The following is a 26,003-nucleotide window of genomic DNA, read 5'->3' as shown; positions in this document are numbered from 1 at the left end:
TGCCTTTCTAGGTTCGAACTTAAATGGTGTCTAATTTCTTATCTTGATTTGTTTGTGGTTCAATGGAATTGTTTCGATTCAGCCGAAAGGTAGGTAATCTGGGAAGTCGGGCATCAGTCAAAATTTTGGGAGTTATGGACGTGCTACAAAAGATGTTCATTTTAAGTCATAAAATAATGTCTTTTAGAGCTACCAAAGTGTATCATTTAAAACTTACCAGGATGGGCAACACCACCACTAAATAGGCTCTGGACTATGTTATCAAGCATCGAGGGAATGATGGATTCCTTAAAAATTTGATCTGAAGACCGGGAGGCTTGACATTTAATTTCCAGGGTGCAAAGCTGTGTAAACCGAATGTGATTAATGAGTATCATAGAAGGGCCCTCAAATCATTGGAACATTTATAATTGAAGCAACATTATTCCACTAGACAACTCCCTAGACACAATGTGTCTCTGGAGCAACTGGTTGTTTCACACTTTGCAAAGAGTTGTGTATGTGTTGTCTTGTCATAATGTGTCTTTGGATGTCTACTGTTCTTAGTGACAAAAGGCTTGTTGTTCCCCTTTCAATGTTTTGATGATCACATCAAAGTATTTTTTGATGTCTACAAAATGCTTGCTGGTAGGGGTGTCTGTAATTGACTATTGTCTTTCATTTTAGGTCTGTTCATTTTCGATTTGTGTTCCTGACTGTCTAGTCACAATGAGCTATTTGTCATAGATCTGACAAAAGTAGGTTTGTTTGGCTATTTGATTCTTTTTTCCTATTTCAACTTGCAATTTCTACAAGATCTTCTCGAATGGTAATCAATTTCCTCATTATGTTACACCCATTGATAGTCATTTCCCTTCAAAATAGCTATGGAAGCACTAGTTTTGTAGTCATTGACATCCTGGTCACAACAATAACTGATTAGTTTTTTTTCCATCTGTACAACCTTTGTAAAATTCTTACTCTCATCCAAATTTGCAGAAAAACCATCCGTTTCTCGAGGGGAGCTTCAATTTACGATTAAGTGACAAGGTAAGCCCCAAATCCTCTATAATTGATGTTGTTTTACTTTTGGCAACCCTGGAATTCTTCACAAATAGTCAAAGTAATAGCTTCCTGTTGAGTTGAAATGTCATGCATCTTAAACAGGGTCGGTGGCAAGCAAGATGAGCCTTCAATGTAAGCAGTTTCTTCCACTTTCTTGAAGAAATTTTAATTGTTCTCCGTCTTGTGCTTAAATTCTTGTTACAGAGAAGCTCCATTCTATCCGCACTCTATCGTTAGGATTCTGCCCTATGTTAAAATGAACTATTCCGTGATTTGTCTGCCATTAAGTGTTGGATAACAAGTGTGATTTTCAGCAACTATTATCCAACATAGAAGCTCCTTCTCATTTTCTCAAGAATCCTTTTCTTCCTCTTGGATCTTGATCTACATGTGGCTGTTATCTGATGTTATGAGCAGATTTCAGCACATAGCTCAATTTAATTTCATGTTTCCTCTGTGCTGCAAATTTGATATCACATTTTGAAGTAAGCTTTTTTTTTTTTTTTTTTTCAAATCTAACTCTCAAATAGTGACTTGGATCGCAAGAGTCTCTGAGAAGTGAGCCGGTGTGGCTGCTCTCACATGTAACAGCCCATCCTTAGTTTTTAGTGGTTAGTTTCATGTTTTGTGAAACAACCAGTTACTCGAAAAGCTTAAGCTGTTAGAGTTGGTGTTATTTAATCATTTATACTTCATAAATCTCCCTCACGTCTGCCCCCGGCCTTTTTTGGGTTGGCTTTACATGTCCATTTTTTCAATCTCAAGGAGTAGTGAGTTTCTGAACCCCATGATATGGGTTAAGCAATAGTTGAATTGATTTGCTAAAAGGTTCTTTATGATTGTGTAATGATAATATATTAGTGGAATTGCAGTTGTTGACTTAACAAAGAATTTTTCCTCATTTTAGATGGGCATTATTTATCTGTTATACTTTTACACTCCCCTGCACGTGTGACCCACTTTGGCAAACACGTGGCACATGGTATCAGAAGCTTTTGGAGAAGTTGGTCAGTTAACATGGTATCAGAGCCAAAGGTCTCAAGTTCAAACCTCCCGGATAGCAAAAATCCACATGCGATGGTCGGCCCAAAGTGGGACCACATGTGCCACGTGTTTTCCAAGTGGGCCACACGTGCGGGGGAGTGTTAAAGTATAAAAGATAAATGTAGACACCCCATTTTGATCGTACCCTAAACCATCCAATTTTGTGCAAAAACCCATCAAACCATGGAGATAGGACCTCAAACTTCACCCTTAGCTACGTTAGGGACTCACCAAGGTCCCTGTAAAATTTTGTCGAAATCCGAGTGCGTTTACCTAGCGAACGAACCAAATAGATGTTCGTAGTGTAAATCAGAAAGGGGGGTGAGTTTATCCTGAGAGGGGGGCGATTTAAATCAGAATAAGACACGATTGTGTCGTGCGCTCATCAAAAAAAAAAAATCGCACGAACCGCGCGCCCATCAAGCTGGTTGTGCCAATATCAACCTCCCCAGATTCTCTATAAATACGAGTTTTAAGTCTTTAAAAAAAAAAATTCCGAGAGAGAGAGTGAGATCTGTGCAAAACCCTAACTCTCCCTTCTTCTTCCTCTCCGATCTCCTCTTCTCCGGCAAGTCCACCTCCTCCGGTGAGCTTGAGTTCCTGCCAACCCTTCTTCACTTCACCACCGGCTAGCCACCGCACTTTTCCATCCCCTATCTTCATCACTATCGTCATTTTCCGAGAGATCCACGGCCAAAACCCATTTTCTCCAGCTAGCCTCCGGCAAAGCTCCGATCAGCTCCAATCAGGGAAGAAATTTTTTTTTAAAAAAAGAAGATCTGTGGAAAGCAAGTTCAGATCCAAGCAAGAGATCTCATTTTCCAGAAATTAGAGAGAAAAAGAGAAAACCCAAATTTCAAACCTTACCTCGATTTTTCTTCTCCGATCCAATTTCATCTTCTCTGGTCATCTTCTGGCCGATCATCTTCTTAGTTTATCACTTCCTTGCCTCCATTTGTAACCTCTTTGTCATCATTCTCGCCATTTTTCTAATCTAGAAATTCTAGCTCAGCTATAAACCTTAGCCTCCGAGAGAATGTTAGATCCATGATATAAATCAGAGAATAATCCTATCAAGCTTCAGATCAAGCCTCTGTTAATGTAGATCTGAAGAAAATTTTGATTATTCCTTTGTGAATCAGAGCTTTCGTAATTTTCAGGCTTAGTAAGTTTGATCTCTTGCAATTTGGGATAATCTTCATCAAGTTGGAAAGTTGTTAGCAATTTCTCAGCTCCGATCATCAATTGCTTTTGGCCATAGCAAGGAGAAGGAGGGCTGAGATCTTCTCTGAAGATTTTCTTTTCTAGCAAACTTCAGAAACCAAGTGTTTTATTAAGCATTTCCTGTTTAGAATGAGCGCTGTAGGGAGATAATTACCTAATATGATCAAGAAAATGAAGGATTTTATATTTGATTGATTTCCTTTTGTATAAAATTAGTTGCTGTTGATTTATTGTAATTTTATCTTGAGCAAAAATTGAAACATGTAATCTGGGCTCTCTGATTTATCTCAATTTTTTTTTATTTAAAGAATCGATCTCTGTAGAATGAATTTTGTAGCTTATCCTGATCTCTCTTAATTAAGCTAATTGGAGAATTGAAGTTACCTTGATCTCTTTTAATATTTTCTTAATCCATGCTATGTAATTCATCTTGATTCTGAACATTATGATACTTATGGTTAATGACCAGTGAGATTTTTGTTTTTTGTTTTTATATGTTGGGGTTTTTCTCAAATGATCTTTTGATCAGGATAGAGCACTTATTAAGAGACATTGTGTTCATTTATATTTTCTTGTTTGCAGGAAAGTTATATTTTTCAAGATTTAATAAGTACATAATCAACTTGTATTAATTTTATTATTATTATTAATTTTCTCACAGCTAAAGTGTAGAAAGGGATTTCTTTAGAAATGTATTTCTTTTGTAAACTCATGTGTACTGTCGATGTCAGGCTCCTCTGTTGGTGTTCCTTATGAGTGATTATATTCCAATCTTTCGTTCTTATAATAAATGTAAAATACCTAGCTAGTCATTAGTTGGATTCGTTGATGATATTATTAAAGTCAAGCCTTATAGCCACGAGTATATGATCCCCCACTGCTGTTTTGCAACTGTTAAATCTCAGGTCATATTTGTCATTATGCATTCGCATATGCTCTTATACATAGTTTTAAGGATTTGCTAGTAATTTTGGAGGAAAACCATTTGTTAGCCCACCTTTACAGGAGATAACAGCCACACAGGCAGCACTACAAGCTTAATTTCCCTCTGCACAGGTAGCACAATATTGGGTTTTTACATTTTGGGTCGCATTTCTCGATTGGATCTAAAGGTATCCTGATGACATAGAATTAGAATATAAGCTTTTAGCAAAATCATGTGACCTCTGTGTATTATTGTTTCCATTCTTGGTTTCATTCAAGTTGTATCTGTCATTTTGGTTGTCTTCAACAAATCCCCTGTTTTTCTTTCTCCTTCTTTAGATAGAAGTTTCTTTCATTCCTTAAACCTTAGGTCCCTCTCATTGCAAGGGCGATGAAGGCGTTAGCCCAAGCCCATCATTAAGGGACTTGCTTAGTCCAATTAGCACTCCGCTCATTTATTTTTAAGACTGGCCCAGTCTTTTAGATACCCTTAAACCTTATGAGCCCATTCATTGCATGGGCAATGAAAGAGATATCTAGAGCCCACCCTTATAGGAGACAAGCTATGTCTCATACAGATAGTCATACCCATTTAGGGAGACAGGCTATGTCTCATACAGAAAGTTCAAACCCTTTGGAGACAGGCTTTGTCTCATTAGCCCTAGTTATCTTTTTGTCTTAGGAGACATGTCAGGTCTCATTAGAGCCCTTCTCAGAGTCGTTAGCATAGGAGTCTGTCCTTAGTTAGAGAGTCTTTCTTTCAGGAGTCTGTCCTATCATCATAGGGGTTAGGATTCTTTCCAACCTCTCATCAAATCATATGATTTTTTTATCCACTCTTGCAAGGTATATGATGCTGTCCAACCCTTGCAGAGTTGTTATTCTGTTCATTCCCCCCGCAAAGCATAGGATGCTGTCCAACCTTTGCGGGATATCAGGAGTCCATCCTACCCTTATGATGATAGGATTTTGTCATTTTGTGTCAAAAACATCTGAAAAACCAAAAATCTCAAAAATCTTGAGTCATTAGGAGAGTAGTTAGGAATTTCTTTACCGAACTACGTTGGCTTGATCCCTTTCCACAGGGTACGTAGTGCAGCTTGGGATCTTTATCCCAGGTCCAGCCAAACTTTTCAAAATAAACATTTGAAACCTTCAAAAAAATATAAAAATTCTTCAAAACCTTTTCAAAAAGATCTTCCCCTAGAGTTAGGAGTCTGTCCTAGATAGTTGGGGTGTTTTAGAGTTAGGAGGCTGTCCTGATTTGTATTGATATGGTGTGTCCTGTCGTGTGAGTGTCCCTAGAGTTAGGAGGCGTCGAGTCGATCGGTTAGACATTTAGTCGAACCGATGGCTAGACTAGGAAGCATATAGTCAGCCCATGGTTTTCATTAGGTTGCACAGCCTAAATACACATAGGATGTAGGGCCCACCTGCATTAGCTTAAGGCTAATCAACTTGCATTAGTTAGGGCATATAGAGAGTCCTAAAAATTACAATTCACATGAACTTAATGCAATCGTACAAAAAACTTTAAAAATCAGTCGAGTCTAGTGGGTCGAGTCTAGGATAGCGGTTCTAGATGGTTAGGCATTGTAGTATAGAATAGGTCATCGAACTACGTTGACTCCGATTCTTCCCGAGGCCGGGATACGTAGAGCAGCTGGGATGGACGGCCATCTTGGTCCGAGTCAAGTCGCATTAGAGTTTTAGGATTCATCTTGTCCAGTCATATATAGAGTTGATTTGTGTTGTATGTTTTGCTGTGTTTTCTTACTTTCATGTACAGATCCTATACCTTTAGCTGTAGCATGCATGTGTTTGCACACCAGAATTTAGACACCAATTAGGTATGACATTCATAACCTAGCTATTCTTAGGCGACACTACTTTCATTTCTTTTATATGTGCTTATTATTCATCTCCGAAACATGCATGATTAGATAGACGTATTCTCGGAGATATTAGTTCCCATTTCACATGACTTTCGCCCAAAACTCTTCAAAATTAATAATAAATGACATAAGAGACCAGGTGCTTGCACTTGGGCGGACGAGGTGCTATTCGGACCTTCCAAATTCATAACCAGGCACGAACCTTCTTTTATATCTCTGGTTATTCGTTCCAACAGAGCATAGTATGGGATCCTTGGCCCACTTCCTTGAATGACGACTCTTCTTTGTTTAAAGGTACGCCTCGAATCTGGGCTAGTCCCCGAATCGAGAGGTATCTCACCCTTTGTATCGCCACTCATGCTTTGAGGGGCACTTCTTTCGAGAGTTCCTTGGTAGAGCTCTCCATTCACGTGGATGATCCAGTGAGACTGCTAGTGTGGGGCCCGTCCCCCGCGCCCTCTCTCGGATCGGGGTCCACAGGCTGGCGACTCTACTGGGGAATGCTTTCGAGATATTGCCTAACTCTGTTAAAATGCCATTTATTATTAATTTTGAAGAATTTTGGGCTAAAATCATTATAAATGGGAATTTAATCGCTTAGAATCCAGGGACACCAAATAGGTGTTTAAAACAAGAGATTCACACACTTCACAACATGCATCATTTTGTTCTTTATTTTCTTTTATTGATTTTATTATTATTGGCTCCACGGGATAGATACAATGGGTGCCACATGAGATGTCATTACCCTGTTGGTGCTGTTGTATTTATTTCCAAGCTATGCGCCAGTGCTGCAGTCGTAAACACTCGGTGTACTTGTGTTTACAGCAGCCGGTGAGCAATGAAGCATACTGTATATAACACTCGGTGTACTTGTGTTATATACTTAAAGTATGGATCATATGCATAGTGCCCGATATATTGAGTCCGGAGCTCTACTTTCATTTTGCATATATTATGTACATGGATATATCTGTTGATTTAGTAAAACCCAATTAGGATCTGCATATGCTTATATATATATTGCATTCATATAAGGACGAACATGTGTTGCGTATACATGTTGGAGCCTAGATTTAGGAACCATGTCCTATCCATAGATTATTGTAGCTCACCGTATGTGGCTACAACGCAGTCCTAGTACACTCACATGTCTGTCTTGAGTCAAGTGTCTTGACGCTGTGGGATTATATTTAGGACAGGTGCCCCTGGTTAGGATATATATGTATATATATCTATATCTTGATTATTAGATTAGAGCCAACTCATTAGTGACCATGGTCTTTGAGATTTAGATTTGGTCGGTGACTTCTACTTGTCATCGTTATGACCATGGTCTTTTTTCTGATCTTTTGATCATAGATCTGATTCATACCTTGTATCATTGATCCATATTCCATATATTTAGATTAGGGCCTATTTCTTAGTTAGGTTTTCCTTCTTAATCTAATTAATTCTTTCTATTTATCCATTATGTGGATAATTATCAGATTATTGGCTCTTTATCCGTAATCTATCTCGTGATCTATTGTTCATAAAATTGATCCTTTTTTCCATCGTGTATTTACATTATTAGATTAGGGTTTACTTCTCAGTTAGATTTTCCTTCCTAATCTAATCAATTATCCTTATCCATTCATTTTTTGGAATATGATAAGATCGATAGCTTTTCGTCACCATTCTTATTGTCATGATCTATCCTTCAGTCTTTTCGTCGCAAATCCAACCCATGGCCAAGCGTCGTCATTCATGGTCAGTCCTTTATGTGAGTACATCTCTTCGATGACCATATTCCTTCTATCGATTGTGTGCTTATCTTGCATCTTGCCACCATCATTTGAGTGCAAATATCCTTGCTGGGAGTCCTATACTACCGAGTTTATCCATATACCCTTATGTTGAGTTATGGGGATCTCTTTATATGGCTGTCATGCTGCCGGATTTTACCCAACACATTTTCAGTGTGATCGCCATCGTTTGGGATTGTTGATGAGTCATGTGTTTATCTTACCATAACCCTTCTTCCAATTGTTATGCTTTTGGTTCTTACCTAAGGGAGAGATGTGTTTGTATTATCTCTTGTTTCAACTTGTGTATAACATTCAACGAGATTGTCTCACACTAAAATTAGTGTTTGTCATTTCCATGACAGGAGTCAGACCTAATTGACTTTACCCATCTGCTGCACCGGTTTCCTTTCATTTTACCCTGATAAAATGGCTCTACCTATGGACATCCTAGCGGAAGTGGTAGAAGTTTTGAGGAAAGTATCTAGAGAAGTGTCAAGTATGAAGGAGGAAGTGGCCCTTTTGAAAACAAAAGATGATGGACAATCCGTGATTTCTGAAATGGTAGAATTACTGAATGAAGTATTTAGAGAAATGTCAAGTGTGAAGGAGGAAGTGGCATTTTTGAAAACAAAAGATGATGATAAATCTGTGATTTCTGAGGACTCTGTAGTCCAACATCATCCTCCTGTGACCCTTGATCTTACTAACGCCATGATAGCACATATTGGTGATTCTGAAGAAGAATTTATTGAAGATAAGTGTTTTACACCTCCTACTGTCGTAGGAAAGGAGAAAGAATTTGCTGACGAGGTTGAGAAGCTGTCTCCTATGATTCCTATTCCTGTCTCGGTCCCGGTATCACATATTGATAATTCCAAGAGCAAGCAACATGTCGAAGACAAGTGTCTCCCATCTCCCGCCTCAGCAGGGAAAGTGAAAGAACGTGTTAAAGAAATTGAAGAATTGACCTTTGATCACCAAAGCGTGAAGAATCCAAGAAACGATAGCAAATTAGTTGTTGATTCTAAGAAGATCAACATTATTGAGTCATCTCATCAAGCACCTCAACCTGTCATGCAGAGGTCTGGTCCATGAGATGAGAACCCAGCACAGAAGCCTAAGAAGAAGTTCACTCCATTACCGAAACCTCCGGCGGTCATTCTCCGAAAGCTTGTTAAGGATGGACAGTTGAAACTCATGGCTCAGAAGCCACCTCCTAAGGTTCTTCCAAGGTTCTACATCATGGAGGAATACTGTGAATATCACCAAGGCCCTGGTCACATCACCAATCGTTGTCGTTCCCTTAGATTTGCGATCCAGGACCTCATAGATAGGGACCGTCCTATTTGACCCGGATTTAATGCTAATCAGAATCCTTCACCTAAATGTGTTGATATTCCTCCAGTTGTTGCTAAAGCTAACTTGATAGTTGAGCCTTTTGAAGATCCCTCCATCATCATGCATCCCAGTTTTGAGTCAGAGCGTTCTTCATCTTCAAACTTGGGAATGTTAGAGCTTGAAATGTCAGGAGGTGGTTATATGTCAAGAAAAATGTCGCCAATGCCAGTTAGTGAAGATCAGATGATGCCAGGTCAACAGGACCTATACCAGGGTTGAACCCCCAGTTATGGACATCATGGAGAAAGGAGTGCCACCCGTAACCTTTCAGTGCCAGTTCATTTACCATCGAAGAAGTGTCATGTGTTGTTTGTCTTTCGTTGAGTGTACACCAACTTTCTTCTCTCAAAGTTGGTAAGTCTTATTGTATCGATGTAAAAAGAAAAAAAGAAAAAAAAAGAAGTGTCATGTTTGTTAGTCGTGTTCATTCATAGTCAGTTGCTTCCATCCTTTGTCAAGTTCAATGAAGAGCCCATTGAGGCGCGTCGAAAAAAAGAAGAGAGTTATTGATGTACTTAAGAGTCTTCAATTCAATAAAGTTGTTCACTTTGTATCTTTGATGTTCTATGATTCACTTTTAGATCTAATGTTTAAATGATTAAACACACCCTTCTCGGATGAGAATGCAGACGAAATTCCCCTCGAGATCTGAAACATGATCAAACGAGAGGAAGAGCGTCGAGCATAGCCACTCAAAAAAGAAATCAAAGCTGTTGATAGTGGTATTGAAATCCGAAACTCGGGAAAGATGGATTGGCAAAACTTTATCTCCCGAGGAGCACAAAGAATTGATAAACCTATTTAGAGGGGATTCGAAGTAGTCTTGCTTGATCCTGTAATGATAAACCGGGTGAACGCCCTGTTATGATGAAAAACAAGACTCCATCAGCTTTAGACATTCAGTCAAAAGGCAAAATTCGAGAGAGATATGAACATCAGACATCAAGTGAAGTTGATGAGAACATCGAGAGAAGGTTTTCAGATGCAAAGTTGTATTCATAGAACTTGATCCCCAAGAAGAACATTTGAGTTGTACATCTTGGTGGGATTTCAAGTCATTATAGTAAGATAGTAGGGACAATTCTTATGTCCAAAAGAAAGAGCACATCTAAAAGAAACAAGAGCCTGAAAAAAAAGAATAGAAGGAGAAGAGAACGTGTCCCTAAGACAGAATCTTAGAAAAATCAAAGACCCAAGTGATGGAGTCTATGAGATAGACTGAATATCAGAATTGTCTCCAACATTTGGAGACTATCGAGAGCTGTATAACCTTGAGTATAAATTCAAGATATTTGAGAAGTGCAAATTCAAGTGAAGCATTGTGATGGAAGTCTTGCCTAAGAGTACCGCCAGACTCTTCGACAAAAATATTCAAAGCCGTTGAACCTTATTCCTCAAGAGCTTGTACATCAAAATACCAGGAGGCCATCCTTGGACGTTTGAGCCTTTATAGCCAAAATCCCAACGTTTAAAAAAAATCTTTTTGTGAGCCCTTTGAAAAGTTAAGCTAAATATTTCTTTCAACCACATTATAAACCAGGGGCATATTATGCACCCGAACTACGCGGACCTGATCCCCACCTCTTCAGGGGTACGTAGGCAACTTGATTAACTCAGGTTTGGTCAAACCTTGGGGATAAAAGCTAAATCATCCCCCTTTCAAAATTTTGAAGCTAAAATGCTAAACCATTCTTTGTTAAACCCCAAAGCAAACTACGCGGATCTGATCCTCCATTTTTGGGGTACGTAGGTAGTCTGGCAAGACAAGATTCGGTCCAAATCGTTTGAACTTTTGATATCTAACCCTTTTGAACCCGAGCCTACCTATAAAGTTCTTCTGGTGAAACGAGCAAAGGTTCAAGACAATTGAAAACAAAAACAGAAAGAAGTGAAAAAAACGAGAGTCTGAAGACCCACTAGGTTGAAAACCCAAAAGGGCAGCCTAGAATCATGCGTTTGCTAAGTCGATAACCAAATGAGATGGCTTATGCAAAATGAGGGTAGCGGTCTACTGGATTGAAAACTTGAAGAGGCAATCCAGTCAGGGGCAAAGACTTCCCAAAAAGTGAGTTGATAAGACATGGAAGGAGTTCCTCAATTATGGAGAACTCTGAAGTTTGAGTAGTATGAGAATTCCAGGCAAAAGCTGAGGCAAATGGTTTGCTAGACCAGAAACCTGGAATGCAATAATCATGAGTTCCCACCAGAGGAAATTCGAAGAGATGGAGAAACAATCACTACACAGGGCAGGATCTTGGAATCCAAGTAGTGTCAGTGAGATTTACTTTGACTCCTTTCTAAACTAGGGGCATTGAAACTGAGCAATCCAAAGGGGGTAAATAACCATGACAAAAATCCTGATGGAGGAAATTAGTGCTTCTTGACATGGTTTTCGAAATTATTCTGAGAGCGGCTAGCCTTACCATTTAAAAACACACATCAGGTCTAAGGGTGAATCAAAAGTGAGTCGAGTCCCTCGAATAATGTACGTCTTCTTTGATAGAGTCTTTGAAAGTCTGTCCCTCATTCCTATTCATTTTCCTTTCAAGGTCCAAGTCGTCTGGCACTGGAAGAATGGGTGTATACCTTCTGAAGTGATAAAAAAATGAATAGACCCTGGTTTAGGTATCAGAGAAAGGCAAGAAACATTATGTTCTGACATGATGAAGATGTCAAGTTTCAAGCAGATGGTGGTGGAAAGAACGAACCTCAAATAGTGGTCAACGAAATGAGAAGTCTTTGCGCTTAGCCATTATCCCATCCTTATTCCAAAGAAAGAACCTATGCAAACCCAAATTTTCCTACCTATCCTGGTTTTACTTTCCTTGGAACTCTTGTCATGGAAGTATAATACACTAGGGGCATCTTTTATGACTTGCGTCATAAAAGATATTGAACGCACAAAGGCAATCAGTGCCAATGTTTATAACAAATTGAGATAAGAGAGATGCGTGCACATCTAAAGCCAAATCTCTAAACTCCTCAAATGAGCCCTCTTTCTAAAAGAGTCAATTTCCAAAGAAAATCAAATTCACCAGCGGAGTCTAGAATTTGCTCCCACAACTTTCAAAACCTCAGCAAAATGCTTTTCACCTGTCAAAGAAGGGCCAATATCCAAATCCCTACAACTTATCTGAGTCCAATTCTCAGCAAGGAGCTCGTACTCCCAATTTTCTCGGCAAGAGGCAATCAATCTAAAAAAAAAAAAAAATCATTCAAAATCAATCAATTCTCAGCAATACTCGTTGGTTCCCAAGGCTCTTCGTGGTCTACTATTCAGGTATACCATGGACCCTTGCTTCCTGAGTGGCTCTTCGTGATCTGTCTTCTACGATGTATCATGGACCCACTATCCTTGTCCTTTCTTGGCTCTTCATGGTTTACCATTTGGGTACACCATGGACCCTTGCTCCCCGAGTGGCTCTTCGTGATGTGTCCTTCCAGATATATCATGGACCCACTATTCATAATCATTCCATTCATATCTTTTACATGTCATTGTTTCTACATGCTGGGCTCTTCGTGGCTTATTGTCATGGACCTCAGATTCAATGCTTGGCTCTTCACGGAGTATTGCCGTGGACCCTTAATTCCTTTTTGCTGGGCTCTTCATGGTTTCTTGCCATGGACCCTAGATTCATTGCGTGACTCTTCACAACTTGTAACCATGGACCCTCGATTACTTCTTGGCTCTTCATAGCTTATGGCTATGGACCCTTGATTCCCAATTTTCTAACCTACCAACCCCCTCATATCTTTCTAGCGAGGCTCTTCGTGGCTTATTATCATGGACCCTCGATTTCTGTTTGCGGGGCTCTTTGTGATTTATTACCATGGACCCTCGATTCCCGTTTGCTTGGCTCTTCGCGGTTTATCACCGTGGACCCTTGTTCTCTCGTTCTCTGCAAGGCTCTTTGTGGCTTATTGCCATAGACCCTTGATCAAAATTTTCATTCAACTGTCGATCTTTCTTGTCTAGTTTGGTGAAAAGCTGGACCGCAACTCTATCTAGTTATTTTGTTGTTGGCAAAGAAAAGTCAAGTCATGGTCCGTTGTTCCACAGTGTACTGTCACCCAAGTGTCGAGTCAGGAATACCTGTGTGATTGATGTGTTACTCGAGTTATATGTCTGGTGGGAGGCTATCTCACCAATATGTTTTGAATGCTGAGTTATGTGTCCAGCGTTTCACCAAATTACCCATAAGTCAAGTTGAATGAGAAATTTTAAAACCAAATTCTTTGAAAGCATCCGCCCCAAGCGTAGAAATCTGAGAAGTACCGAAGCCTATTCCATTTCAAGACCCCTGAGGCACCCGTTCCATTTTCAAACCCCAGAGGCATCCCTTCCATATCACAACCCCTGAGGTATTTAATTCTTCCAAAAGTCCAATATTCACAAAATCATCTTCTTCATTCTTCTTTCTCTACAATAAATTTTGGGCCAGTCAAAATGAGCTGTCTGTTCAGCTTTGACATTCTCGTGACAAGCACGCTCTGTCAAAGAGGGGCATCTGTAGACACCCCATTTTGATCATACCCTAAACCATCCAATTTTGTGCAAAAACCCATCAAACCATGGAGATAGGACCTCAAACTTCACCCTTAGCTAGGTTAGGGACTCACCAAGGTCCTAGTAAAATTTCGTCGAAATCCGAGTGCGTTTGCCTAGCGAACGAACCAAAGAGGTGTTCGTAGTGTAAATCAGAAAGGGGGGTGAGTTTATCCTGAGAGGGGGGCGATTTAACTCAGAATAAGACACGATTGTGTCGTACGCTCATCAAAAAAAAAAAAAAATCGCGCGAACCGCGCGCCCATCAAGCTGGTTGTGCCAATATCAACCTCCCCATATTCTCTATAAATACGAGTTTTAAGTCTTTAAAAAAAAAAAATCCGAGAGAGAGAGTGAGATCTGTGCAAAACCCTAACTCTCCCTTCTTCTTCCTCTCCGATCTCCTCTTCTCCAGCAAGTCCACCTCCTTCGGTGAGCTTGACTTCCGGCCAACCCTTCTTCACTTCACCACCGGCTAGCCACCACACTTTTCCATCCCCTATCTTTATCACTATCGTCATTTTCCGAGAGATCCATGGCCAAAACCCATTTTCTCCGGTTAGCCTCCGGCAAAGCTTCGATCAGCTCCAAGATCAGCTCCAATCAGGGAAGAAATTTAAAAAAAAAAAAGATCTGTGGAAAGCAAGTTCAGATCCAAGCAAGAGATCTCATTTTCCAGAAATTAGAGAGAAAAAGAGAAAACCCAAATTTCAAACCTTACCTCGATTTTTCTTCTCCGATCCAATTTCATCTTCTCTGGTCATCTTCTGGGCGATCATCTTCTTAGTTTATCACTTCCTTGCCTCCATTTGTAACCTCTTTGTCATCATTCTCTCCATTTTTCTAATCTAGAAATTCTAGCTCATCTATAAACCTTAGCCTCCGAGAGAATGTTAGATCCATGATATAAATCAAAGAATAATCCTATCAAGCTTCAGATCAAGCCTCTGTTAATGTAGATCTGAAGAAAATTTTGATTATTCCTTTGTGAATCAGAGCTTTCGTAATTTTCGGGCTTAGTAAGTTTGATCTCTTGCAATTTGGGATAATCTTCATCAAGTTGGAAAGTTGTTAGCAATTTCTCAGCTCCGATCATCAATTGCTTTTGGCCATAGCAAGGAGAAGGAGGGCTGAGATCTTCTCTGGAGATTTTCTTTTCTAGCAAACTTCAGAAACCAAGTAAGTGTTTTATTAAGTATTTCCTGTTTAGAATGAGCGCTGTAGGGAGATAATTACCTAATATGATCAAGAAAATGAAGGATTTTATATTTGATTGATTTCCTTTTGTATAAAATTAGTTGCTGTTGATTTGTTGTAATTTTATCTTGAGCAAAAATTGAAACATGTAATCTGGGCTCTGTGATTTATCTCAATTTTTTATTTATTTAAGGAATCGATCTCTGTAGAATGAATTTTGTAGCTTATCCTGATCTCTCTTAATTAAGCTAAATGGAGAATTGAAGTTACCTTGATCTCTTTTAATATTTTCTTAATCCATGCTCTGTCATTCATCTTGATTCTGAACATTATGATATTTATGGTTAATGACCAGCGAGATTTTTGTTTTTTTTTATATGTTGGGGTTTTTCTCAAATGATCTTTTGATCAGGATAGAGCACTTATTAAGAGACATTGTGTTCATTTATATTTTCTAGTTTGTAGGAAAGCTATATTTTTCAGGATTTAATAAGTACATAATCAACTTGTATTAATTTTATTATTATTATTAATTTTCTCACAGCTAAGGTGTAGAAAGGGATTTCCTTAGAAATGTATTTCTTTTGTAAACTCATGTGTACTGTCGATGTCAGGCTCCTCTGTTGGTGTTCCTTATGAGTGATTATATTCCAATCTTTCCTTCTTATAATAAATGTAAAATACCTAGCTAGTCATTAGTTGGATTCGTTGATGATATTATTAAAGTCAAGCCTTATAGCCACGAGTATATGATCCCCCACTGCTGTTTTGCAACTGTTAAATCTCAGGTCATATTTGTCATTATGCATTCGCATATGCTCTTATACATAGTTTTAAGGATTTGCTAGTAATTTTTGAGGAAAACCATTTGTTAGCCCACCTTTACAAGAGATAACAGCCACACAGGCAGCACTACAAGCTTAATTTCCCTCTGCACAGGTAGCACAATATTAGGTTTTTACATTTTGGGTCGCATTTCTCGATTGGATCTAAAGGTATCCTGATGGCATAGAATTAGAATATAAGCTTTTAGCAAAATCATGTGACCTCTCTGTATTATTCTTTCCATTCTTGGTTTCATTCAAGTTGTATCTGTCATTTTGGTTGTCTTCAACAAATCCCCTGTTTTTCTTTCTCCTTCTTTAGATAGAAGTTTCTTAGTTTTTTTTTAGACATTCCTTAAACCTTAGGTCCCTCTCATTGCAAGGGCGATGAAGGCGTTAGCCCAAGCCCATCATTAAGGGACTTGCTTAGTCCAATTAGCATTCCCCTCATTTATTTTTAAGACTGGCTCAGTCTTTTAGATACCCATAAACCTTATGAGCCCATTCATTGCATGGGCAATGAAAGAGATATTTAGAGCCCACCCTTATAGGAGACAAGCTATGTCTCATACAGATAGTCATACCCATTTAGGAAGACAGGCTATGTCTCATACAAAAAGTTCAAACCCTTTGGAGACAGGCTTTGTCTCATTAGCCCTAGTTATCTTTTTGTCTTAGGAGACATGTCATGTCTCATTAGAGCCCTTCTTAGAGTCGTTAGCATAGGAGTCTGTCCTTAGCTAGAGAGTCTTTCTTTCAAGAGTCTGTCCTATCATCATAGGGGTTAGGATTCTTTCCAACCTCTCATCAAATCATATGATTTTTTTATCCACTCTTGGAAGGTATATGATGCTGTCCAACCCTTGCAGAGTTGTTATTCTGTTCATTCCCCCCCGCAAAGCATAGGATGCTGTCCAATCTTTGCGGGATATCAGGAGTCCATCCTACCCTTATGATGATAGGATTTTATCCTCTTGTGTCAAAAACATCAAAAACATCTGAAAAATCAAAAATCTCAAAAATCTTGAGTCATTAGGAGAGTAGTTAGGAATTTCTTTTCCGAACTACGTTGGCTTGATCCCTTTCCACAGGGTACGTAGTGCAGCTTGGGATCTTTATCCCAGGTCCAGCCAAACTTTTCAAAATAAACATTTGAAACCTTCAAAAAAATATAAAAATTCTTCAAAACTTTTTCAAAAAGATCTTCCCCTAGAGTTAGGAGTCTGTCCTAGATAGTTGGGGTGTTTTAGAGTTAGGAGGCTGTCCTGATTTGTATTGATATGGTGTGTCCTGTCGTGTGAGTGTTCCTAGAGTTAGGAGGCGTCGAGTCGATCGGTTAGACATTTAGTCGAATCGATGGCTAGACTAGGAAGCATATAGTCAGCCCATGCTTTTCATTAGGTTGCACAGCCTAAATACACATAGGATGTAGGGCCCACCTGCATTAGCTTAAGGCTAATCAACTTGCATTAGTTAGGTCATATAGAGAGTCCTAAAAATTACAATTCACATGAACTTAATGCAATCGTACAAAAAGCTTTAAAAATCAGTCGAGTCTAGGATAGCGGTTCTAGATGGTTAGGCATTGTAGTATAGAATAGGTCATCGAACTATGTTGACTCCGATTCTTCCCGAGGCCGGGATACGTAGAGCAGCTGGGATGGACGGCCATCTTGGTCCGAGTCAAGTCGCATTAGAGTTTTAGGATTCATCTTGTCCAGTCATATATAGAGTTGATTTGTGTTGTATGTTTTGCTGTGTTTTCTTACTTTCATGTACAGATCCTATACTTTTAGCTGTAGCATGCATGTGTTTGCACACCAGAATTTAGACACCAATTAGGTATGACATTCATAACCTAGCTATTCTTAGGCGACACTACTTTCATTTCTTTTATATGTGCTTATTATTCATCTCCGAAACATGCATGATTAGATAGACGTATTCTCGGAGATATTAGTTCCCATTTCACATGACTTTCGCTCAAAACTCTTCAAAATTAATAATAAATGACATAAGAGACCAGGTGCTTGCACTTGGGCGGACGAGGTGCTATTCGGACCTTCCAAATTCGTAACCACGCACGAACCTTCTTTTATATCTCTGGTTATCCGTTGCAACAGAGCATAGTATGGGATCCTTGGCCCACTTCCTTGGATGGCGACTCTTCTTTGTTTAAAGGTACGCCTCGAATCTGAGCTAGTCTCCGAATCGAGAGGTATCTCACCCTTTGTATCGCCACTCATGCTGTGAGGGACACTTCTTTCGAGAGTTCCTTGGTAGAGCTCTCCATTCACGTGGATGATCCAGTGAGACTGCTAGTGTGGGGCCCGTCCCCCGCGCCCTCTCTCGGATCGGGGTCCACAATAAATAACGCCTTTCTCCAACAGCTTAAGCTTTTGGAGAAGTTGGTAAGTTAACATGGTATCAAAGCCAAAGGTCTTGAGTTCAAACCTCCCGGATAGCAAAAATCCACATGCGATGGTCGGCCCAAAGTGGGACCACATGTGCCACGTGTTTGCCAAGTGGGCCACATGTGCGGGGGAGTGTTAAAAGTATAAAAGATATATACTGCCTTTCTCCAACAGCTTAAGCTTTTGGAGAAGTTGGTAAGTTAACAATAACAAATAAATTGTTTCATGATATGTTAGGAATTCTGATCGCTTCATTTGATTTGGTGATTTTCTTTAAACAAAATTATGCCTGATATGACAATTGCTAAATGATATTTGCTATATATGTTTTACCTTAGCAGGATTATTTTTCAATGCAAATTACTATGCTTACAGTTCAAGTTAAAAATGGTTTTCATATGTTATTTGATTGCATTGGAATATTGCTCATTTTCTTTGGTGGACTTGTGCTTAAAATCTGTACAAGTAGTAGAATAGAATAAAAACGTCTGTACACATACTACTATACCTACTTTCTTGATCATCAGAGTCATCCATTTTTTTTTTACAAGAATCAATTGATTTCTTCATATGAAGTGATTTCATGAGAGAATCATATCTCATTTGGAACCCTATTTGTGACTCAAGGTAATTAATTGAGTGAATTGTTTTTTTTTATTCATGTGTGTCTGGAACTAGTAAGGCCTAGATAGATCTGAGATGATGGAGGAAAATTATTTAGAATGACGTCTGTGGTCTCTATTCACTCTCTTTGGAAAAGTGTAGTATAGATATATGTAGCAAGCATCTAAGTTAGTGGGTTTCTTGAATTATACAATATGGTCATGGTGTAAAATTTGCATTTTACATCACAGGGGATGTCTTTAGTATAAGGGTTGTTTCCCTTTTCTTATACAATTCTTGTCAGATCTTGGACAAATTAAACTGTCCCAAGTCCTTCATTTGTTATTCTATGACGAGAATCAAGGAAACTTGGTTTATGTCAACTGATTGCTACAATTATAAGTAACCTAAACAAAGCTTAACCTAGAACTACTTTGAAGCACTAGAGAATTCTTATTCTTATTTAAGAACAAAAATGAGGGTGTAATGCGTAGGGAGCATCTCATCCACTAAGGATAAAGACCATGACATGATGGAATAGTCATGGAAGTTGGAAGAATCCATATGAAGATATTCGCTCATGAGTACTCTTTCCTTTAAATCCAAACATTTAAAGAAAAGGCTTGTGGACCAGTGATGATATGGGAGATTGCAGAGAGAGCTCCAGAGAGAGCTCCAGCAGCATCTAGAGCAACAACAATATATAGTTGCCACAATTTCGGGGTTTTTCGCCGTCGAGTCAGCCACATTTTGGGGGGTTTCAAAACCAAAATCCAGCCATGATCAACCCAGTAAGGAGGGGTTTTCCCTATATTTTTGAAGAATTATTCATGAATTAAGGTCGGTGTGGTGTCAAGTGCTATATGATTTCTCTAGTTTTAATATTGATCTAATTAATATGCTTTCTATGTTGAATAGTTTGATGAAGCTCATCCCATGAATATGAGGAGTTTGGATCAGCGGTGCATTTATCCCCCACCACCTAATCAAGGAGATCAGGAGGGCTTCAATCGAATGAATGATGTAAATCTCCATACACATGCTTTTATGTTGAATAGATAGATGAATCTCGTGTGGAGTCAAGTGCTATGTCATTTCTATAGTTTTAATATTGACCTAATGTGCTTTGTATGTTGAATAGATTGACGAATCTCATGTCATTGGGAATATGAGGAATTTGGATCAGGGATACAATTATCCCCCACCACCTAATTAAGGATATCCGGAGGGCTCCAATCCAATGAATGGCTTCTACGTTGGAGAATCTAGGTACCATCTGTTGGTCTAATCTTCTCTATTGATAGAAATATATAATTTATTTTATCTTGCAAAATAATGGCTTATTTAATTGATACAATCTAAATAGAACATATGTTCATAATATTCCGGTAACTTATAGTGTTAAATAGGAAGAATCTGTAGGAAGAACTTGTGGTTTGATGTAGGGAAATGATTTCAACACAACTATATGTTGATACATGCAGGGGCGGAACCACGTATAGCGTGAAGGAGGCACGCCCATGCCCTCCCCCCCCCCCCCTCCCCCCCCCCCCCCAATGATTTGCAACATCCCTTTTTAATATAGGCGCCATATTTCCAATAATACCCTTTGCCCTCTTTCAATTTCTCAATTTTAGTGAAGGGACAAATGTATTTCTTTTAATTACATTGCCCTTTTCATTCCAAAGCAGAATCCTGAGTTTCCAAGATAACAACGCTCTATCTTTTAGGGTTTTGTTTCCAAAAAAATCGTTCTTCACGATTTGAATATCTTACTATTTTGTCATATCTCTCCATCTCTCCCTCCTTCAGTCTCTCAATCTCGATCCCCCATTATTTCCTTTCATGTTGTTTTCCAGTGGATGGTTTTCATTCATTCTGTGTATGCTCTCTCTCAATCTCTCTCTCTCTCTCTCTCTCTCTCTCTCTCTCTCTCTCTCTCTCTCATCTCTATTTATTTTGGATTTTTAAAACCTATTAGAAGTAGAAGGCCTTTTCCCTTTTGGATTTTGAGAACAGATTTGGAGTACCAAACCAAGCCTTTCGAACTTTGAGAACCGATTGCAAGTCCCAAACCAAGCCTTTTTGGGTTTTTTCCTCATTGGCGACTGATGGAGAATTAGAGATGGATACGGTTTCAGCAAAAAACCTGATTTTTTTTAGTTTTATCCTTGCTAATTTGCTATCTATAAGAAAATTCTGCTGTATATATTTTACATAGTTCTCTTGGGTTTACTCACAAGTGAGAAATGTATAATGAAAGAAAACAAATACCTCTTATTCAAGGCTATTATCAGATGTTTGTACTCTAAGAAAAGTAACACTAAATCCTTTTTTGTGTCTGCTAATAAGGTATGGGCAACTCAATGGCAAATGTGACTCTTAGAAATTCCTTGTATATTTGTTTCTTGTAGCTCCAGTTCAAAAAAAAAATCTGATTTCATAGCTTTCTGTACAAAAAAGAAACCACAGGCATTAAATTGTAGGAAAATCTCGCTCGAGGTATTCTTTTTATATGGATGGATGTTGTGATAATTAATTACTGTAGCTCCTGTCTAGAATTCCCAATCCTTTTACTTCTTTTACTTCCATTTCCTTGTTAATTGGTTCTCTGGTTCGGAGATTTGGTCCAGTTTGGTTCTCTTCCATTTTCTTGTTAATTGGATCTTGATGATAAATGGTTTGTGGCCGAGAGACAAAACCAATGAATGTGCATGATCTATACTCATGAGTTCTGACCATTTCACATTATACTTTTATCCCAAAGTAAATGGGCTTGTTTTGTATTATTTTTTGATTACTTTGGCCCTGTTTGGATTGCAGGAATTTTCTGGAAAAGTTTGGAAAGGAAAGTATTTATTAAGGGATTTGTAGCGTCTATTGCAGAAGGCATTTCATGGATGGCCTGTTGCATCTGAGAGCAGCCACGCAGGCTTACTTTTTAGCAGATTTTGTCTCTATTCATTAGGTGGCTGCTCTCAGATGCAACAGGTCATCCGTGAAATGCCTTCTGCGATGGACACTAGCAAATCCCATTTATAAAATTTCCCAACTTTCTAGCATGCTAAAAAGATAACTTGAACCAATCCTATTCAATTTTTTAATTAGAGGGACCTTCAATGACTGATAATATTCCTCTAAATTAACCAATTTCAATTAAGCTAAAAGTCACCCAAAGCCATTGGATTTCTCTGTCCATCTCCACTATAGAGGGTAATAAGAACTTTATAATATAAGAAGGTGTTATTATTAGGATCATTTGTAATTTTTTTTATTGATTGCATCTTACCCCTTTCTCTGCATTATACTTTGAAATGCAATTGATATATTTCAAAGTTACCAATAAATCATTCATTGATTCTGTACATCTTTCTAATTTTGTGTATGTTCATTTTACCTTTCCGTTGTCAGCGTTATGATTCTTTAAATCTAACAAAGCCCATTGAACAGGTCAACCTTTAGTAATTCAGGCCCCGTAGACATTGTGGGCACTGCCAATGAACATGAGGATGGCCTTTTTTTGATCGATAGGAATAACGAGATAGGGGTTGAATTCGTTAGTGGAAGAGAACGCAGTGGAGATGGTGCCTTTTTTTTTTTTTTTTTGCTTTTTCTATTGCTTCACTCTTTCTTAGGGAACTGAGACTTTTTTCTATTGTAAAATTGGAAATGAGGCTTGATTCTGTATTACAGGTATTACATGTATTACAGGTTTTAAAATTGTATCCCATATTACATGTATTACAGGTTGTTTGTATAATAAGATTGTATCCCATTGTAGTGTGAGATTCAATGCCATTGTAGTGTGGGGTTGTTTGAATGCCATATTACAGGTTGTATCCCAATATTTTGATAAAGGGAATTTAAAAAAATATATATATCCATATTTACCGACGGTCAGGACCGACGGTGATTCTCACAATCAAACTACGGCCATACATTTTCAGCAACGGTCATGTTAGCGTCAGTGTTTATACCAACATTCACAAAACGTTCTTGAATGAGCATATTCACCGATGGTCCTTAACCGTCGGTATATTCACCGACGCTCAGAAAATGTCGCTAAATTTGCTATTCACCGATGGTCTTTAGCGTCGGTGTAGTTACCGACGCTCACAAAACGTCGTTGAATAAGGTATTCACCAATGGTCCAAAACGTCGCTGCATTAACCGTCGCTAAAGACACGTATCCAAAGGCCCATGTGGATCTTTTAATGACGGTCTTGACCGTCGGTGTAATATTACATACACCGATGGTTTACTTAAAACATCGGTGATAGCCTTAACACCAACGTTTGTTTTTTATTTTTAACGACATTCATAAACGCCGGTATAAATGGTATCACCGACACTTTGCAATAAACGTCGGTAAATACCTTTAGGCACGGTAGTGTCAGTGACGTTCACTAAAAGTGTCGGTGTAAGTTATACCGACATTCATTGGTATATGCACCGATGGCCATGACCGTCGGTGAATGTCACTTTTCCTGTAGTGTGTATTGTAGATTCCTCAAGTCATGGTTGCATGCATTCATATTTTGATTTTAAAATAAACCTTGACCTAAAAGCATTTATTGGAAATGACCCTTATAGGTAGATAAACATGTTTTAAAAACAAAGACCAAAGCCCAAGAATCAAACCCTGAAGTTTCAATTGAAAGCTTAAATAAAAACTCAACTTAAGGGCTGGGCAGTCGACTGGACACCTCCAGCCAACTGGCCCAATGGGGAGTTCACCTGCTGGATTTCCAGCACGTGAATCCTAGTCGACTGGAAGAATCCAGCCGACTGGCCCCAAATGGTTTTCACCTTCTGGATTCCCAGAAAGTGAAAACGAGACCAGTCGACTGGCCTGAAAGGGTTTTCATAACCTGTTGAAAAAATGTTGCCGGGGTAGCCGACTGGCTAGACCAGCCAACTGGAGCGACATGAACTTGTTTTTTTAAAATACTCCGACAGAGGGCATTGGCCAGCCTACTTGTTATACCAGTCAACTGCTAACGGTAACATTTGTAACTGTTGGATGCCATAACGGCTAGTTTTTTAAATGCGTTCTTTACACTATGTTTTATGCTAAAAATACCCCTAAATATGTATTAAATCCAAGCATTTACACCTTTTGTCAAGTTGAGAAAACATTTACTCCTTACATTCAAAGCTTCAACAAGTTTTCCAACAACCATATTTAAGAGCATTACTTTGCATTCAATCATTTGACAAGAGGATCTCTTTAGGCTCATTTGTAGTTTCTTTTGAGAGAGATTTGTGAGATTCATTGTACATCAAGCCTTCAAGAGGCCAAGAGAGTTCATTCTTCTTCTTCTTCAATCATTGTAGCGAGGGTCTTCGATTTGGCTCGATAAAAGAGGTGAATCATTGTAAGAGGGTTCCTTGATCCAGCCCGATAAGAAAGGAGGATCACTTAGTGGAGAAGCCAAGGAGGTCTTGGCAAGTGGACGTAGACCTTAGTGGGAACAGAGGTTGAACCACTATAAAATTCCTTGTGTGGTCTCTTCTTCTCTACATTCTTCACTTGTGCTTGGTAAGATCTTTCCTTTTATTATAATCGTTAATCTAAGGTAACAAGGAATAGTTCTAATCCTAATTTCAAATTAATAAGATCTAAAATCCCTAAATTTCTAAGAAAATACAATTCACACCCCCCCCCCCCCCTCTTGTGTTGCCTAATCTAATTTTATTAGGTCACCTATCTTTTCTTGAACCCATGCCAGGTGACCATCCTCTTTGATTCTCTCCATAAGCAATCAACCCTTGCTCTTAACCAACATCTTGATTAGGATTCCTTCTAGTCTCACTTGATAAGAGCACTATCGTGACTTCTCCCATCTTCACGTTAACCTTATCAAATAATAATGTAGTCACTAGATTGTTGTATTAATCAAAAAGTGACGTAAGAAGTAATAAAGTCTTTTTTATTCTTTCATCTTTTCTTCAACCTTGCGGAGCTAATCCACAAGCCTGTTGAACAAACTCATGTGTTCTAGAAGGTTTCTAACTTCTTGCATCTTCAGTACGTACAACTGTTACTTCAAATGCAATCGGTTGCCAAGCTTTTCAACATGTTGTTAGCACAATGGTTCAACCCTTGGCTATCTTGCATTCTTGTTTTGAGGATTCCAAACACAAGTGATTTTGTGTTACTAATGTGCTTGTTCATTAAGCTATAGATTTATATGTTCATGTGATCAAATCAAGGGAGCTTGGATCAAGGTAATTGGTGATTAATTGGAGTATCAAAAGAAGTTCAAAGAAGCCTTAGATGATCCAAGTATGCAAAGGACTTGAAGTAAAGAACTCTTATTGAAGATCAAGTTTCTCAAGTCTTTTAGATTGTATATATCCAGTCCTAAGTTAAGTCTAATTAGAGGAACAAAGGAATAGGAAATAAAGTCCCAAATAACATTATATTACAATGGAAAATTAATAGTAATAAATCCTAAATGCCAAAGAAAGCTTTGAAATGAAAAAGAACCAAATTGGCACTTACTTAGTTGACCATTGGACATTCCCTTAAGGATAATAGCCATATTATATTTTAATAATTATTTTAATATTTTTAACAGATATTACTCCATTTTCTCATATCCGTAGAGCACAAGAACGTCGAAATCCGATAAGAAACGATGTTGATATGGATTTTACAACCAAACTATGCAAAATGGGCAAAATCTAGAAAATACACTGGATAGTCAACCGACCCATGGATAGTCGACTTGAAGTCGACCAAGGCATGGATAGTCGACCGAGGAATGGATAGTCAACTGAGCAGCATATTTTTGGTTTTTTATAGTACCCAACTGGATAGTCCGCTAAGGAGTTGACATAGTGTACTATTGGAGAGCTATAACGGCCAATTTTGTGATGATTGGCCTATTTAAGGGTTCCACAACCCTTAGATCTCAACTCTAACACTCCTAAGCTACCTTGGAATATATTTACAGTGAAAAAAACCTATTTGTGCCTCCTTGAGATCTAAGATAAGTATTGGAGCTAGGATTCATTTTTAAATCTTCTTTACTTTGATTGTACCCTTGCAAAGGGATTTTTGGTTCTTTCTTTCTTTGATCATGACATGT

At 38.6% G+C, this 26,003-nt stretch overlaps 1 long non-coding RNA gene across 3 annotated transcripts; it reads left to right on the top strand.

Annotated features, from left to right (window-relative positions):
* The first annotated feature begins 971 nt into the window (after positions 1-971).
* Positions 972-22,445, top strand: LOC143862431 (uncharacterized). 3 transcript variants are annotated; one of them, XR_013240307.1, is made up of 5 exons: positions 972-1,029; positions 1,147-1,176; positions 19,825-19,929; positions 20,048-20,175; positions 22,357-22,445. It is a non-coding gene; the product is annotated as an uncharacterized LOC143862431 (long non-coding RNA). The 3 variants fall into 3 exon arrangements; XR_013240308.1 differs by lacking the exon at positions 1,147-1,176; XR_013240309.1 differs by lacking the exons at positions 972-1,029; positions 1,147-1,176 and adding an exon at positions 19,577-19,697.
* Positions 22,446-26,003: the final 3,558 nt, after the last annotated feature.

Source organism: Tasmannia lanceolata, unplaced genomic scaffold, assembly GCF_043159265.1.
Source record: "Tasmannia lanceolata isolate RefF3 unplaced genomic scaffold, GAP_Taslan_0.1 ptg000003l, whole genome shotgun sequence".
In the NCBI taxonomy this organism is placed as follows: domain Eukaryota; kingdom Viridiplantae; phylum Streptophyta; class Magnoliopsida; order Canellales; family Winteraceae; genus Tasmannia; species Tasmannia lanceolata.
This window is presented reverse-complemented; position numbering and strand designations above follow the sequence as displayed.